General features: G+C 47.1%; 1 protein-coding gene across 1 annotated transcript in view; it reads left to right on the top strand.

Moving 5' to 3' along the window:
* The first annotated feature begins 60 nt into the window (after positions 1–60).
* The window catches only part of MAPKAPK3 (MAPK activated protein kinase 3), a 115,122-nt gene continuing 100,403 nt past the window's right edge, over positions 61–14,779 (top strand). Inside the window, exon 1 of the mRNA XM_064432356.1 lies at positions 61–200. The gene's annotated coding sequence lies outside the window, so the exon portion shown is untranslated. The remainder of the gene's footprint in view (positions 201–14,779) is intronic.

Here is a 14,779-nt window from a genome sequence, read left to right as displayed (position 1 = left end):
AGTCCCTAAAGTGGACAGTCAACATCATGTCAGTGTAAATAATGGCAGGATTAAATTCAAGCTGCTGCTTGCTGTTGCTGCTGTTTCCAGTGGTGCAGGTTCTCTTCTGGACCATAGCTAGCCAGGGAAGGAAGGAAAGCAAGCCAAGGAAAGGGTCTGGTCTCCCAGTCCAGATGGAAGCAGTTGCTGGTCCAGTGGAGGTGAGCACTCGAGAGGGGTGGGAGCATCCAGACAGGGCCCTGCTGTGTGTGTGTGTGTGCCAGGGAGGAGCTCTCAGGCTCTGTCCAGGCTGACCTGGGGCTGCACAGCCAGGAGCATCAGGCAGGACATGCAGCAGCAAACTGAGTCTGTTGGAAGGCTGCAGCAGGTTCACAGGGTGTTACATGAGCCCTGATACATCTGTTCCCTTTCCCCTCTGCCTCTCCCACACTCTCACTCCTCAAATGAGTTTTCTCCATCCCCTTCACTCCTGAACATCAGCCCTGCTTTCCCACAGACACCTGAGCTCTCTCTGATGAACCAGCCCTTGAGTTCCAGCTGGAACCTTTCCCTGCTCACAGCTCTGTTCACAGACTTGCCTTTCACCCATTGTACATCTCACATTACATTTATCCACTCCAGTAGTTCACCCTGTCCTGTACACTCTTTACTTGAATTTGTGAGTCTTCTCTGGCCTGCAGTACCTGCCCTGGTTAAATACAGTAAAGGAAATCTAGGGAAGGAGAGAACAAAAATAGGTCAGTTAAAGTACATTTGAGCATATGTTTGGAAATACCATTTCAGTACAGCTGATTTCTGATCTCCTAGAGCCATGAGCACAAAGTACAGTCAAAGGGTATTTTGTGTGGTTGTAGATTTTTTTTTTTAGTAGTAATTTAGGGATATTTTTTAAGTTCAGTTTGTCTGACTGTTTAAAAATTAAATTTGAAGAAATGAGTTCTCAGATTTCTTCTGGGTGTTAGATGAAACAGAGCATTATACACAGCCAGCTTCTGCAGAAGGCCTTAAAAGCTGGGCAGTCCATGGGCTGATGGGGATGTCAAACAGCTTCATGCTGCATTCTTCAGAGGGTGGGCTGGTTCCCTGCAGCACACAGGTGTTAGGTGGCCCTCTAAGAGTGCCAGTGGCTGGACTGCAGAAGGCAGTGTGCTTTTTCTTGGAAGCATCAGTCAATCCCTTGTCCGAGCCCTGAGCAGGACAAATCCCCTGCAAGACAGACTATTGGTCTAATCCAGTAGGCCAAGTGTTAAATTCCTATACTTACCACTAAAACTTGCATTTCTATGTATTTGCATTGCATACTGGTTCTATATCTTGGAAAATCACATGGTGCTGCTGACCTTTTCATGAAAGGAAAAATTGCTGTTCTCCCCCGAGGCTGGATGTTCCTGTCGGACTCAAGCCGAGGGAACGTGCTGCTGTAGTACAGTGTGTTCCTCGGTGCTTTACACAGATTGGCCCGGGCTCCTTTTGGTGCAGAAGCACTGGGAAGCTCTTAGGGGGTTTTAAGGAGCCTGGCTGTGGAGCCCTGGGCTGTGTGTGTTGCCTGGGGGCAGGAGGCCGAGCTGACCCTGGCAGAGCCCCAGGCATGTGAGCTGCTCCCTGGAGCCACAGAGGCTGAGGATTCACTCAGGCATTCTGCATCATCCAGTATCTAACATCCACTGAATTTTCTGGGAATTTACTGGGTTCTGGGAGCTGTATCAAAGTGGTGATTTGATTCCTGAGGTGATGCTGTCAGAGGGGGGCTTTGTTTGCTTTCAGGACCCTGAGGAGCGTGGTTGTGCTCACGTCTGTGTTTTGGGGGTTGCCGGGTGTGCAGTGTCTGCTGAGGTGACACTGCCCTTCCCCGAGGAGGAGCCGCTTTGGCAGAGCCCTGCAGATGGAGCTGCGCTCCCAGTTTAGCTGTGTCCATGCTGGAGACACTCCTGCCTCAGCCCTCCCACTTTGGGCAAGGTGCAGCCCAGGGAGAGTGAGAGCAGGGCCGGCAGAGGGCTGGAGTGTAGGTGCAGCTGCAGATGGGGCTTCAGGCTCAGTCCTGTGCTGGGGAAACACATCTTCACAATGGGCTTGTCTCGGGAGGCTGGAAGGGGACTCAGCTGAGACAGGGGAGTGGGGTTGTACCTCTTGCTGTGAATGGGAGGCCCACAGTCCCCCTAGAGCTGGAGGTCAGAGATGGATCCCATTCTTCTTCTGGTGTAATGTCCATGTGGGCACCCCAAAGTGCAAGCAACTGACTGCGCTTTCAGTCTCCACCTGAGATACGGGGTGAAAGTGACTTTGCAGGGACCTTGGAGACAAACATTTGTCCTCACAGCATTCTCTGCTGAGCCTGTGCTCTTGGGCTGAGGCTGCTTTCCATGGGAGGAACTGACAGACACAGAGGGACTGCATTAGGGTGACACAGGGCATCTCTGGGGTGCCACGACTCTGTGTGTGTGTGGATATCTGGCCAGCACTCAGTTCCTCAATGTAGGGCCATAGATCAAAATGGCTTGGAAGGGAACTTGACTGTCATCTAGCCCAATTTCCCTGTCCAAGTAAGCATCAACTTGCCTTACATCATTCCTGACAAATGTTTGCCCAGCCTGACCCAGAAGCTCCCATTGCTGGTGAGGACTTTAGCACGCAATCTGTCCTGGGGCTTTGTGGTTCTGTCTGCTAGAAAGTTTTCTTTTGCTGTGACTAAAGCTGAGCACTTCTGAGGTGGGGAACAGCTGTCTCTCTCCTTAGAGCACCTTCCATGTGGTAGTCTGTTCCCATATTTCCTCAGAGTCTTCATTTCTGGGACAAAGAACTCCAGCACTTCTTTCTGTAGGCAACTTGCACATCCTTCCTTCCCTGCTTGTGAAATGTGAGGGGGACCATGTGTGCTTCAGACTTGTCAGAGGTAATATTTGTGTCTCTGGTGAATAGGATAATAAAGCTGCTAGAGCTCACCCTGTTATGGAGCAGTCATTTCCCAAGTGAAGACCATGCCAAAACTTGCATTTTTTTTTTTTCTGGGAAAGTTACCAAAAAGTGTATTTAAGTTTTAATAAACTACAATCCTGATGAACAAATAAGGCTTCTTTCTCACAGTCAAGAAGATAATGAGGTACCAAGAGAGATTTAATCCAGTTTCCAGGCTATTTCCTCTTCCATAGATGTTTTGAGATGCTTTGAGTTCAGTGTCAGAAGTTTCAGATGTTGTTCTGTGGAGGGTCATGTCACAGTCCTCCTCTGTTTCTTTTCCTTGGCAGCTGCTTGCAAATCTCAGTGTGGTCCATCCAGTCTGTGGTGAGCACAAAGGCACATTTATGAAATTCATCTCATCTGCTGCTTGGTGACAGGACTCAGCACCCTGCTGCAGTGTGATAAATCAGATTGGCTGTGCTGCTTTCCCGTGCAAACCCAGAGGATGTGAGAGTGAGCAGAGCACCAGCAGTCACTCCTCTGCAGCAAGTGCCTCTCTGAGCACAGTGAGAGTGGGACAGGGCTGCTGCAGAGGGCTGGGAAGGTGCATCCTGTGCACAGCAGCCACTGCTGCTCTGACAGTGCTCCAGTGTCAAATGTGCTGTGCTGCACACAGGTGCAGAGAAGTGCTGCCACGTATTGTGGTCTCTGTGGTTTGTCTCCTAAGTGTGGTTTATGTCAGAACTGTAGCTTTGTTAAGGGGCAACTTCTAGCTCTAGAGATCTGCTTCATCTGCTCCCTTCAGCAGCACACCTGAATGGTCGCCCTTCTGTGGTTTTTGTGCTCATCTCAGCATTTTGGGTAGAGTGGGCATGGATGTGGCAGCTGCCCTGTCAGCATTACAGAGATAACCATGAGCAAGGTTACTCCAGGGTGGAAGGCCTTACAACCACTACACGTGAACAAACTGCTGCCTGGGGAGGAAGGAGCCTTGGCCCCATTGAATGTTTGCTCTGGGTTCAGCTTGCTTCAAAGGTCTACATAAGTAGTTTCACTTCATCCTTTCTTTTGTGTCAGCTGGGGTGTTCTGAAATCATCCTGTCCATGGCAGGGATTCTCAGGTCCTGGGCTGAAATTTGCAACATGGCAAAGAAGAGTTTACCATCCAAATATCCTGTGGCAACAAGTGTAGTGAGAAACTGAGGCACAGCAAAAGAGCCATGGCAGAGTCACAGCAATAGCTCAAATTCTCTTAGTGGCAGTTCTGGCAAACTGAGCTGTAGCTGTACTTCTTCCTCCTTTTACTGGTATTTTAAATAGTGTCCATCCCAGCTGTTCCTTGGAAGGATGAGGTTCCTTGAGAGCAGGAAGCAGTGATTGTTATTCCTTGATGGAGAGTGTTACCAAGAAATGTTTGATTTTGAGAGCCGTGGTGTTGGGATGTGACAGGAGGGTAATTTTCAGTGTGTTACTGGCACAGCCATTGCTAAATGCTGCATGACCTGGAGGCACACAAATAGCAGATTGTTTGGAGGAAGGGAGAGGTGAAGAAAACATTACATGAAGCTCATCTAGGGAAGACAAGATTCTTGGGAATGGGTGTGTTAAAATGAAGCTGAGGTTTTATCACCAGAGGGGTTTCAGTGACAGACAAAGGTGATACAGAGACTCCATCATCAGAAGACATGAAAAGGCACTTTATTATTAGAAATCCACAGTCCTTATAGAAACAATGGTGGATCTAAGACCTGATTGGCCTTTAGGAATCTTCTCTCGCCTATTGGTCAAGAAGGGACAATTCCTTCTTGTAAACATCTTTGACAAACAGAGATTGGCTTGCCAGGTGCAGAGATTAAGATAACAATTGTTTTAATTCTTCCTCTGAGCTTTCTCACAGCTTCTCACAGCTTCCCAGAAAAATCCTGGGAGAGCTATGTCTCTCTCTGTTCAGAGGATATGTGATTACCACAAGGTTTTAGGAGCGAAGGCCTGTGCTGCCACATTCCTGCTTTGCCACTCTGAAATCCCAAGTAGAAGTGTGGGACTGAGTCTCTATAAAGGGCAAGTTGCGTATAGGAGGCAAACAGAGCATTTCTGCTTGATGCCTGTGCTTCAGCAGGTGAGTGCAGCCCATTCTGCAGTGTGGATGGATTCCTGGTGGCCCACAGGTGATGATGGCAAGCAACAGTGGACAGAGCACAGCACTCTTGCTCATCAAGAGCAGAGCACTCTGAGTGTGTCACAAAGATGCCACTGGCCTGAGTTTCTATAAACACAGTTTCTATGGAAGATGCCAGCCTGGGTGTGAGTATAGGGAAGGCAGAACTCTGCTTCTCAAGGCATGTCCTCAGCAGTGGGAGATTTTTGATTCCCATTTTATGTCAGCTGCTGCCTACAGCTTTAGCTCCCCACCTGCTGCTTCTTCCTTTCTTGGTGGTCAGCTTGTCTGCCATGTTTTGTATATACACAGCAGCGTGGTCACAGTGGGGCATGTCCATCAGCTTGCCAGCACAGTGCCTGTGGCCATGGAGTCCTTGCCTAGGCAGCCTGAGCTGCTGCAGGAGCTGCAGTACCCAGCAGTGTTGGTGGGAGAGTGGCTTCTGCTGTCCTCTCTCTTCTTACTGGAATACTCATGTAAGACTGTCTGGAATGTGAACACAGTTGCTTGGGTTGTTGAAAAAGGCTTGAATTATTATAAAATTCCTGGCCTGGTATTTGGCTGATGATTAATTGCTTCGGTTTGCGTAGTACTTTGATGTTCCAGATGAAAACCCAGAACAAGCTGTTACAACTGTGTTGACCTCAGTGGAGTCATCGAAGTCATTCCAGTTGGCACACCTGGTGCTGTGTGGTATTTGTATTCTGTGAAACCAGCATCCAGTCATTGATTTAAGTCTTTCCAGGGACTGGAGGCTCTTAAGCTGTTAATCTTTTTTTCTCTCTTGTATTGATTGCTGTGCCACTTACCAGGAGTGACCTTCTCACCACACCTTTTGACTTTGAGCTTGCTGTCTCTCTGGAATCCTCTGAGCCTTTGCAGTTTGTGCTATATGTATTGCCACAGTGCTTAGAAACTCCTCACAGGTTGCTCCATTTCTCTCTTAAGTTTTCCCTTCTCTACTCCCCCGCCAGTATCTTGTTGTGTAACTCTCTCCCAGCCAGTGCTGTTGGCTTGCATAGATAAATTTCTTGATGCTGGATAATTTGGAGTAATCTTATGACAGAAAAATCCCCCTCAAAAATGCAGTTGAGTCTTGCATTGTCCTTCAGTGATTTGGCAGCTGGTGGGGTTTGCTGGGTGGAGTCCTGGTGCTGGCTTGTGCTCTCTCTGCTTGAGAAGAGCAGATCAAGCTCATACTTCATTCAAACAAGGCTTCTTCATTTAATGTGGACGGGCAGCAGGCACTGAGGCTGAAAGTAGATTTTGTACTTTAACTTCCAGGTCAGTGGGTTTTTTGTGTTGTTTGTGTCAGCACACAGTAGCCCTTTGTTCAGCAGCACAACTTTTTCCACCTCAGCAACGCACACAGCGCACGTGATACAGGTCCTGAGTTGTGCAAGAAACTCCAGCAAATATATTGCCTGTTCCACTTCAGGGCTTGATTGTGTGCTCTATTGACCAGCAATAAAGCCAACAGTATGGAGCTAGTTACTTACTCGTTTTCTTCAGCTTTTCCATCCATGGTTGTTGCCTATGTGGGGAAAAAAACCCATAAATACTATGAAAGGGAACATTTTGTCTTTAGAGGGGTGGTCTTGGTAACTTGTGAAAGCTGGATAACTTAATAACATTAGTCAAGTATTAAATTAAATATTTAATTTAGTAATTATGTAATTTTGTTGCTGAGGAGGGACAGGGTTATGGTCAGGGTAGTCATGAGCACAAAAATTAAAAGATAAAGGTGTCTAGATGAATGTCCTGTAGCCTTTTGGAGTCCTGATCACAAAACAACTGCTTGGAATCCCATTTCTGCAGGGGTTTTGACTTGCTGGCACCTTCCTCTGCAGAGTCTGGAAAGGCAGGAGGGGAGGCCCCCTCTCTCACTCATGCTGGGCCTTTTCCTGAGCCCCTCTGGAAGTTGTGGGCACTTGCCAGTAGAGCTGTGAGCATTCCCACATGGATGGGGCTGTATATCCCACACAGAGCACCACATTTCTCCCTGCCCAGGTCTGGCCTGCTGCTCTGTGCAGCCACTGGGCAGAGGGGTGAAGGGAACCCCAGTCCTCCTTCCTTCTCCAGTCTGGCAGTGCCTCACTGCTCCAATGAGGCTCTGCTCAGCCTGCAACCAGCTGTGCCTGCCCTGCTGTGACCTCCCTGTGCTGTGGATCCCTGCAGAATTCCCTCTATCCAGATCCTCTTGGACTTTGCTCCCAGCAGAAAATCCTGCTCGGGCTTCTTGGAATTAAGGTACATGAGTCTAACTCAGAATTGCTGTTTCCTGGGAAATTCTGACGCTGTAAAGATTGTTTGGCTTTTTTTTTTTTTCCTTTTCCCTGTAATCTGAATGAAATAATGTTTAAAATTTCCTATGAGGACACCGTGTCCTAGATTTTGAGTTTTGGAAGTGTTTTGCTCTGGGATTTCAGAATTCTTGTTTTGAGTTATATCCATTTTAAGTTGTTGTACTGCTTATGCTTCCTGTTGATTTGCTAAGTAAAGCCTTGTAGCAGGTCACAGTACATGTATTATATAAAAAAAATGGTAGTTACTTTTTTAAAAATCAATAACAACAGCAGCTGCTTAATATGATTGAAACATCTCATTCCCTAGAACAAGAACTGCCTTGTTTGCAGTGTAATGAGAATCTGGCACTGCCATTACAACACCCAGCAATTGTTTAATCTAGAACGCTGGGTAACATTTCATTATGGAGTAAAGAGCAATTCATCTTAATGATACGAAAAGTAATAAAATACTTCACTGTTTTTATCATGTTAGGACAAGGTAATAATGATGCATGTGGGATAAAGACCTCTTTAAGATAAAATTTGGAAGTTATGGAATGGAGCTTCTGAGCTGCCAGAAGCAAGGCTGTTCCAAGGAGCTTTGGCAGGAACTATTATCAATGTTCTTTCAAAAACCAAATCAAAGAAAAGGTCTGTTCTTATAAGAAGTTCTTCCCAAGAAGTTGTTTTGCTGGGGTTTTTCTGCTGTCCTGTCCCAGGAAAAGCCTCTTCATTGCACTCCTGAGTGCTGTCAGTAGAGAAGTCTTGGATGTTCTCACTTAAACCCAAGACTCCATAATGAAAGTCCTGAAAATCCCCTCACTGCACCAGCTGCCCTTCCCTGGCTCTGCACTGCTTGTGGCACATCATGACAGGTGTGAGGGAATTCAGGAATCCTCCTTCTCCCGAGGCAGGAATGTGCTGCTCAGCTGCTGTCCCTCCTGCCCTCACAGGGGACAGGACTTCCTGCTCTCCCTGCTGCACTTCTTCATGGAGCCTCCTCCACCTGCAGGAAATGCCGAATGTCCCCATGCCTGTTTCTCTTCTCCAAAGTGCTGCCCAAACTGTCAGCACAAATAACTTCCAAAAAACCCCAGGATGTCCTGAGCAGGCAAGATGCAGGTAAAGAGTTTGATGTGATTGGAGTGGGGCTGTGCCAGCCTCATCCCCAGGGGGCACAGCTGTGAGCAGCACTGACAGCAATGAGCCATGGAGTGCCCAGGGGCACCGAGCAACCTCCAAAGGGAGCAGAGGGCACACAGGGGCAATGCATCAACCTGAGGGGTATGAAAGGCTGGGCTGAAGAACAAGAAGGGCAGATGCTTGAAGCCTTTTGAAGAGGTGAGGTGTTATTGTGTAGGGGCTGAAGCTTTCTGAAATTGTGTGGGGGCACTCTGTGTATGGTGGCTGTCTCAGCTGTGACATGTGATGTGACAGGAAGATGGCTTGCATGACTGGGAGGGCCAAAATTAATGGAGCCAGAGTTTCTTTTCCTGTCCTGCTTTACATTGAAATGGGATGTCTGATGGGTGGGCCTTGGCTGCTCTTCTGGAGGAAGGTGTTTATGTGGTTACCTTGCAGTGTTTGTCACTGCAGGCACTGCTAGGAACCCATGGTTTGGGGAACCAAATTCTAGTGTAGATCCCAGCATAGGTGGAGAGTGTATCAGTCTTAAATTCATGCAGCTATTACACTGTGTAGTTAAAATAAAATGAATTGATACTGCAGACACAGCTTGTTTGTTAGAAACAAATGTGTTCTGTTTGGGAGTGGCATCCACAGTGGAGGAGCAGATCTGGGCTATGGAATAATTTGTTTCCTAGGCTAACATCTGGGTCTAGCTATGTCCAAATTGATTCTTTAAGCATGTATGAAATGCCTTTGCTTATTCTTAACTGGTGTTTCATATGCTACTGTTCCTAGCCTGGGTTTATACTGAAAGTGGATCTTGCAAAGGCTGGGATCTGTGAGACAGCACAGCACAGTACGTGGTGTTAGAAACTGCAGGGAACCCCCAATGAAATGCAGGCAGCAGGGAGTTTACCCATGAGTAGGGAACAGATGTTTCATTAGCAGGGAAGCCTGGGGGAAACCAAGCCTTGTTAGGAGAAGGATGTTCCCATTGTTCATGGCAGCAGGGAGGGCTTAGTGGATGTGTGTGTTCAGCCGCATTTTAGAACTTGCGCACTCCAGGTAAAGGCTGTGAACTTCTGAGTAGGACAGGTCTGAGATTTGAGCATCTAATAGAGACTGTGTCCTTCTGTCACCACTGCCTGAGCCAGAAAAACTCCAGATTTGGAAGGAATCTATGGTGAGAAGAGTCAGGGCTCACATGGCTGTAGGATGGTTTCAGGGAGACAGCCCTGCTGCAGACAGGGAGTTTAAACACAGCTGCAGGAGTGTGCCAAGAACTCTGCGTGGGGTTCAGCCCAAATAATGGGCAGGTGCAGAACAGGGCTGGGAGGAGGCATGAGGGTCAGAAAGCCTGGCAGATAAGAGAAAACCAAAAGAGAGGAATTTGTTTTGCCTGTAAAACAAAGCCTGGGAAGGAATGGGTTGTCTCTCTGTAAACACTTCATTGCCAAGTAAATACTAGAGGGGACGAAAGTCCTTTGTAATAAAGATCAGTGCGGGCACAAGGACAAAGTGGTACAAATTTGCTATTAATAAACTTAGCCTGGAAATTAGATTTTAAACTACTGGAGTGAGATTCTGGAGCAGTGTCTCAAAGGGAGAAATGGAAACCAAGGGAGCTTTATAAAGGAGCCTGAGGAGCCTGCAATAGCAAGTTTTCTCTCTGCCACAGTCTCATTTCATGTCATGCATGCAGATGCCTCAGACAGCCTGGCCCAGCAGTCCAGACAGGAGGGTGACTTGCAAGAACAGATTGAGCAGCTGTAATCAGGAATCAATAGCAAGGTACAAATCAGCTTCAGGAGAGGAGAGTTTCAGAGTAGCTGGGCTCTGCAGACATCCAGTTTTGACTGTGTCTAGTGGTTGGATTTTGTGAGTCCTACATCTGTAGTCTGCAGGGAGAAGGGATTTTCTTTGACTTTTCTTTTTCTGCAGTAATTGAAAAATGGAGTTAGAGACTTATCATTCTATAGAGACAAAAGTTTTCTCCTCAGTTGTCCAAACAATGCCTGTTCAGCTGTGACAAGAATATCTTTGTTCTAAGCTGTCATGGGATGTTTGCCTTAGCAACACAAAGGCATTTGGAGAAGCTGCCTACATACAGTCTTCTCTCTTGGCAAATAGAAGAGGGCAATACAACAAATGTTCCTCCCTAAGAAGTTGAAAGCATTGAGAAATCATAGTTAAGATGGATCTATCTCCTTCTGAGGCTTCCCCCAAATTCTTTTGTACTTTCTGTCAATTTACCATAGAGAATAACCTCTATAGGGGATAGTCAACACAAATTTCTGTATTTCTTTACATGTTTTTTCTTCCCTCTGCCACTCCATTGTTTCTCTCCCTCACATCTTAAATGAAACTAATGAAGGTGCTTTTGTTGTGCTGGCTTCATGCCTTTTCTTTGTAATGGTCTTAGTTAATGTAAGAAACTTTTGCCCATTGAGGAGCTATTTTTATTATATTCATTTCAACAAACACCAGTAACAGAAACAAAGGGCTCAAATCTCATTTGCATTCCCTTTTTGTTACTGTTCACTTCAAACTGAAGCAGTGGATGTAAGCAACTGTAGTGGATGTAAGAGAGGACTGAAAGAATTGTGAAAAATGAGTAGTTGTAAACTCGGAGTTTTGCCGAGTACACGCTCAGTTTTGAAACTTTCAAGGATTTGCAGATGTTTGAGCTGAGAACAGTGGATCCTCAAGAGCTGGTGTGTTTCTGTAAATCACATTGAGAATCCCTCAGCTGTGGACGTTCCAGAGTGGCAGCACCCACAGAATAATGGAAGATGTTTGGAAAATGTTTTCCATCTCTCTCTTTGTGTCACTGCCACATCTCTCTGCTGCCTGTAGGACTGAGCCACAAAATCCTGTTTAGCCTGGGTTACACAACCACAGGGCTGCCCTACAGATCTGGGAGCTTGGGAAAGCCACCAGTGGGTGTCAGACCCCACCCTCAGCTGGATGGAGAGGCAGCTGTGGAGCAACCCAGGCAGACTTCTCCAGTAAGACAAGGAAGGTGAATGGTGTTTACTGGTTTGTACCCATTACTGGGATGAAAGAAATTTCAAGGTGTTTTTTCCATTTAACGGGTCATTTTACCACGGTTCCTGCTTATCCTGTCAGAATGACCTGCTCAGCTCCTCCCTCAAGCTGAGTTTCATTCTTTCCACTGGTGAGAGGGTCAGTGCAATGAGATTCTCCTCCTCTGGTTGCATCAGCCTCAGTTGGACAGTAAATAATGCAGGGTGGAGTACATGAATGCCCAAAGGTGTGTTCATAGGTCCCATTGAAGGGACTCAGAACACTTTCTTTGATCAGGACAGAGTTTGGAGTGTGTTGCACAAGATAAATTGAAAAACACTGCTACTGTTGCCCTGTAATCTGAATGCTCCTACCCATGACTGCCAAGATGTTTCCATTAAAGGGATAAAATCCCTGCACTGAATAAGCAAAGGCCTTTATCCTAGAAGTTGTGTCACCCATTTGTGTCTCAGGTAAGACATTAGTGCAGCTCTGGTGCAAAGGACACCCCATCTCCTGTTCCTGGCTCCACACTCAGCCTGGCAGCTGGGGTTGTTCTTTGTGCCAGTGTGGTTGGTCACTTCTGCTGAGATAGTTTCTTCCTGCTCTGAAGGAAAGGTAAAGAACTAAAATGAGCTGTGCCATTATCCATAAGGCATTAGGAGCCTGGTGCTTTTTGTGCAGTGCACAATTCCAACCCACAATGGACTGGACCTTGTCACTTCCTCTGAAAGACAAGCCAGCTATGGAGATTTATAAGCACCCTTCCACATGGCAGATGGGGAGTGTGGCAGGAGGGAACTTGGCACAACCCTCTGGCTTGGTTCAGATTCAAGTGAAGTGAAATCTGTCAGTTATAACCGGTGCCACACCATTGGATTTTGTACCACTGGCTTGTAAAAATATCTGAAGGGGCAAATCTTGGTCATTTTGGATGTGGAGGGTCTCCCATGCTCAGTTCAATCACTGCTTGCAGTCTCTGTAAGAATGCAGCAGATCAAAAGAAGGAGCAGATGGGCATTAGAAGATGAATTAATGAAATGAGGAAGAAGGCAGTGGGGGTTACCCCCATGTTTCCTTTTCCTGGCTGTGCCTGGGATTCTACAGTCTTGGTAATACAGAGCTCAGTGCCCAGCTGGGAAGTGTGGCCCAGCTCCTAAGGAGGAGGTTGATTTTAATGTCCCCTTTTCTGTGTAGGATTGTGGATTCTGACACTTCTTTTGTACATCTGACTGCAAGGGAGTCCAGGCAGCAGTCAGCAGGGTGCAGGGGTGGGATTTAAATGTAGCTGAACAATTGGGAAGGACAAGAAGGAGGGGATCTGTGTTCAAGGCAGTGGTGCCAGACCTTGGAGAGGAAATCCACTCCAGGAAGTGAACTAACATGATATAATACCCTGAAAAGATCTGTACAAATCAGGAACTACTCCAGCCTCAGTGTTGTGCCTTTTGTTCTGACTCCTCTGGGCTGCTGCTGACCAGGAGAAGCAGTGCAGTCCCTGCAGGCATTTGCCTTTCCTTTCAGTGGCTCAGAGTAATGGATATCACACAGAGACAGGCCATCATCTGATAAAAGTTCAGCTGCAAATGCCATGGAAGATCACAGTGATGTATGTGTGAGGTGCCTCTAGCTGTTACTATGAAACTTCTTGTTTTACCCATTTTCTGAGGGCTTTGACACCTGGTGAAGCATCTGCAGCACAGCCCCTCAGAGTGACCTGTTCCACAGCCTTGATCTGCCACACACCTGTAATTTTCCACCTACAACCCCTGCTGGCAGGGGTTAATGGTAGGTGGCTCCTGCCAAGTGACTCAGGCTGTGCCTGGTGCCTGCCCAGCTCTGATACAATCTCTGCCAAGCTGTTTAGAGGATCCCTTGCTCTGATCACACCAGCTCAGGTGGGTGTTGTCTCCACACCCCTGGCTCTGCTGGCAGGTGTCTCACTTGAAGCTGACAGCTCACATCAAGCTCCTGGGCTTTTCAGTGGCTTTACCTGAACGAGAGAGATCCAAGAGCTGCATTTATGATGTAACACACAGTGTCACAGGTTGTGGAGCATCAAAGAGTTTGGTGGTTTTCTCATTCTCTTTTAAGTGACAATAGAAACTATGACCAGATTATTTGGGTTTTGGTTTATTTGTTTTTGGGCTGTGCCAGTGTTGTGTGCTGGGCTTGGCCCATGCTGGGGATGGTTGACCTTTGTGTGAGGTATTTGATGTGGTGAGTGGGGACACCTGTCACCAGTGGCCTTTGCCTGGCTGCTGAGGGCTGTTAAGTGCTTGCTCATGGTGCAGGTGCTGGGTGTAAATCAGGAGTTAGTCACCTGCAGAGGGTGTTTGCAGCAGCTTGGGCACATGTCTGGTTTGCAGAAATGCTTCTTCACATCTTTCTGGCAGAGTCAAGGTGTCTCAAAGCACCTGATTAATTTTTCATCTGTTTGATTTTCCTCCCTGGTAGAGAGACACTGTGGCTGGATCAGTGCTGCTCAGCACAGGGTGGGGATGAGGCTGCAGCACTCAGCAAAATGGTGCTGTATTGGCTTTGTGTTGATTCATTCCAAATATTTATTCCTTAATAGCACTGCTTGTTTCTGTATGAGCAGGAAAAGAAGTGGAGAATTGTGCTTAATATTAATTTTCAGTGGTACAGTTAATTGTAGAGTTCTCTGAAAAGTAAATATATTCCTTTTCCTATTGTTCCTTCCCCCATTAACCTAAGGATAGGTGAAAGCTTTGACTTCACAGGGTTGTTACTGTTTTGTCTCAGTTCCATGTGTAGTGAGAGAAAACAAATCCAGCCTTACCTGTGTTGGGTAACATAAGGGTTGGTCACAAGAGAACAAGGAAGTGGGAGAGAAGCTCTTTGGTTTTCTCAAAGCTCTTTCCCATTACACCAAGCACTCTCACTCCTCCTCCTCCATGTTCCCTCTGCATGGAAGGGAGAGCGCAGAATTTCAGTGCCTTTCTCCTGGATGGAGGGTCAGGGTGCTGATCTGGAAAAACTTACCCACAAAGACACCTTTTTTCTCTGGGCATCAGCACAGAATTCCCTGATCACTGTCAGCAGTGAGTCGTGGCTGGAGACCTCTGTGACCCCCAGCACCAGGCATGGCCAGGGAGGGGAAGGGAAGGTGCCTTGTGGCTGTGTGCTGGAAGTGACAGCACTGCGAGTAAGGACATGGCACAGCTGAGTGGCAGACAGCCAAACTGACCTCAGTGCTGGCTGCTTGCTAAAGCCAGGCTGTCACCAGAGTCTCAGAGATCGGGGGGGGCTACTTTTGAAG

This window comes from Passer domesticus, chromosome 9 (genome assembly GCF_036417665.1).
Source record: "Passer domesticus isolate bPasDom1 chromosome 9, bPasDom1.hap1, whole genome shotgun sequence".
Taxonomy (NCBI): Eukaryota; Metazoa; Chordata; class Aves; order Passeriformes; family Passeridae; genus Passer; species Passer domesticus.
This window is presented reverse-complemented; position numbering and strand designations above follow the sequence as displayed.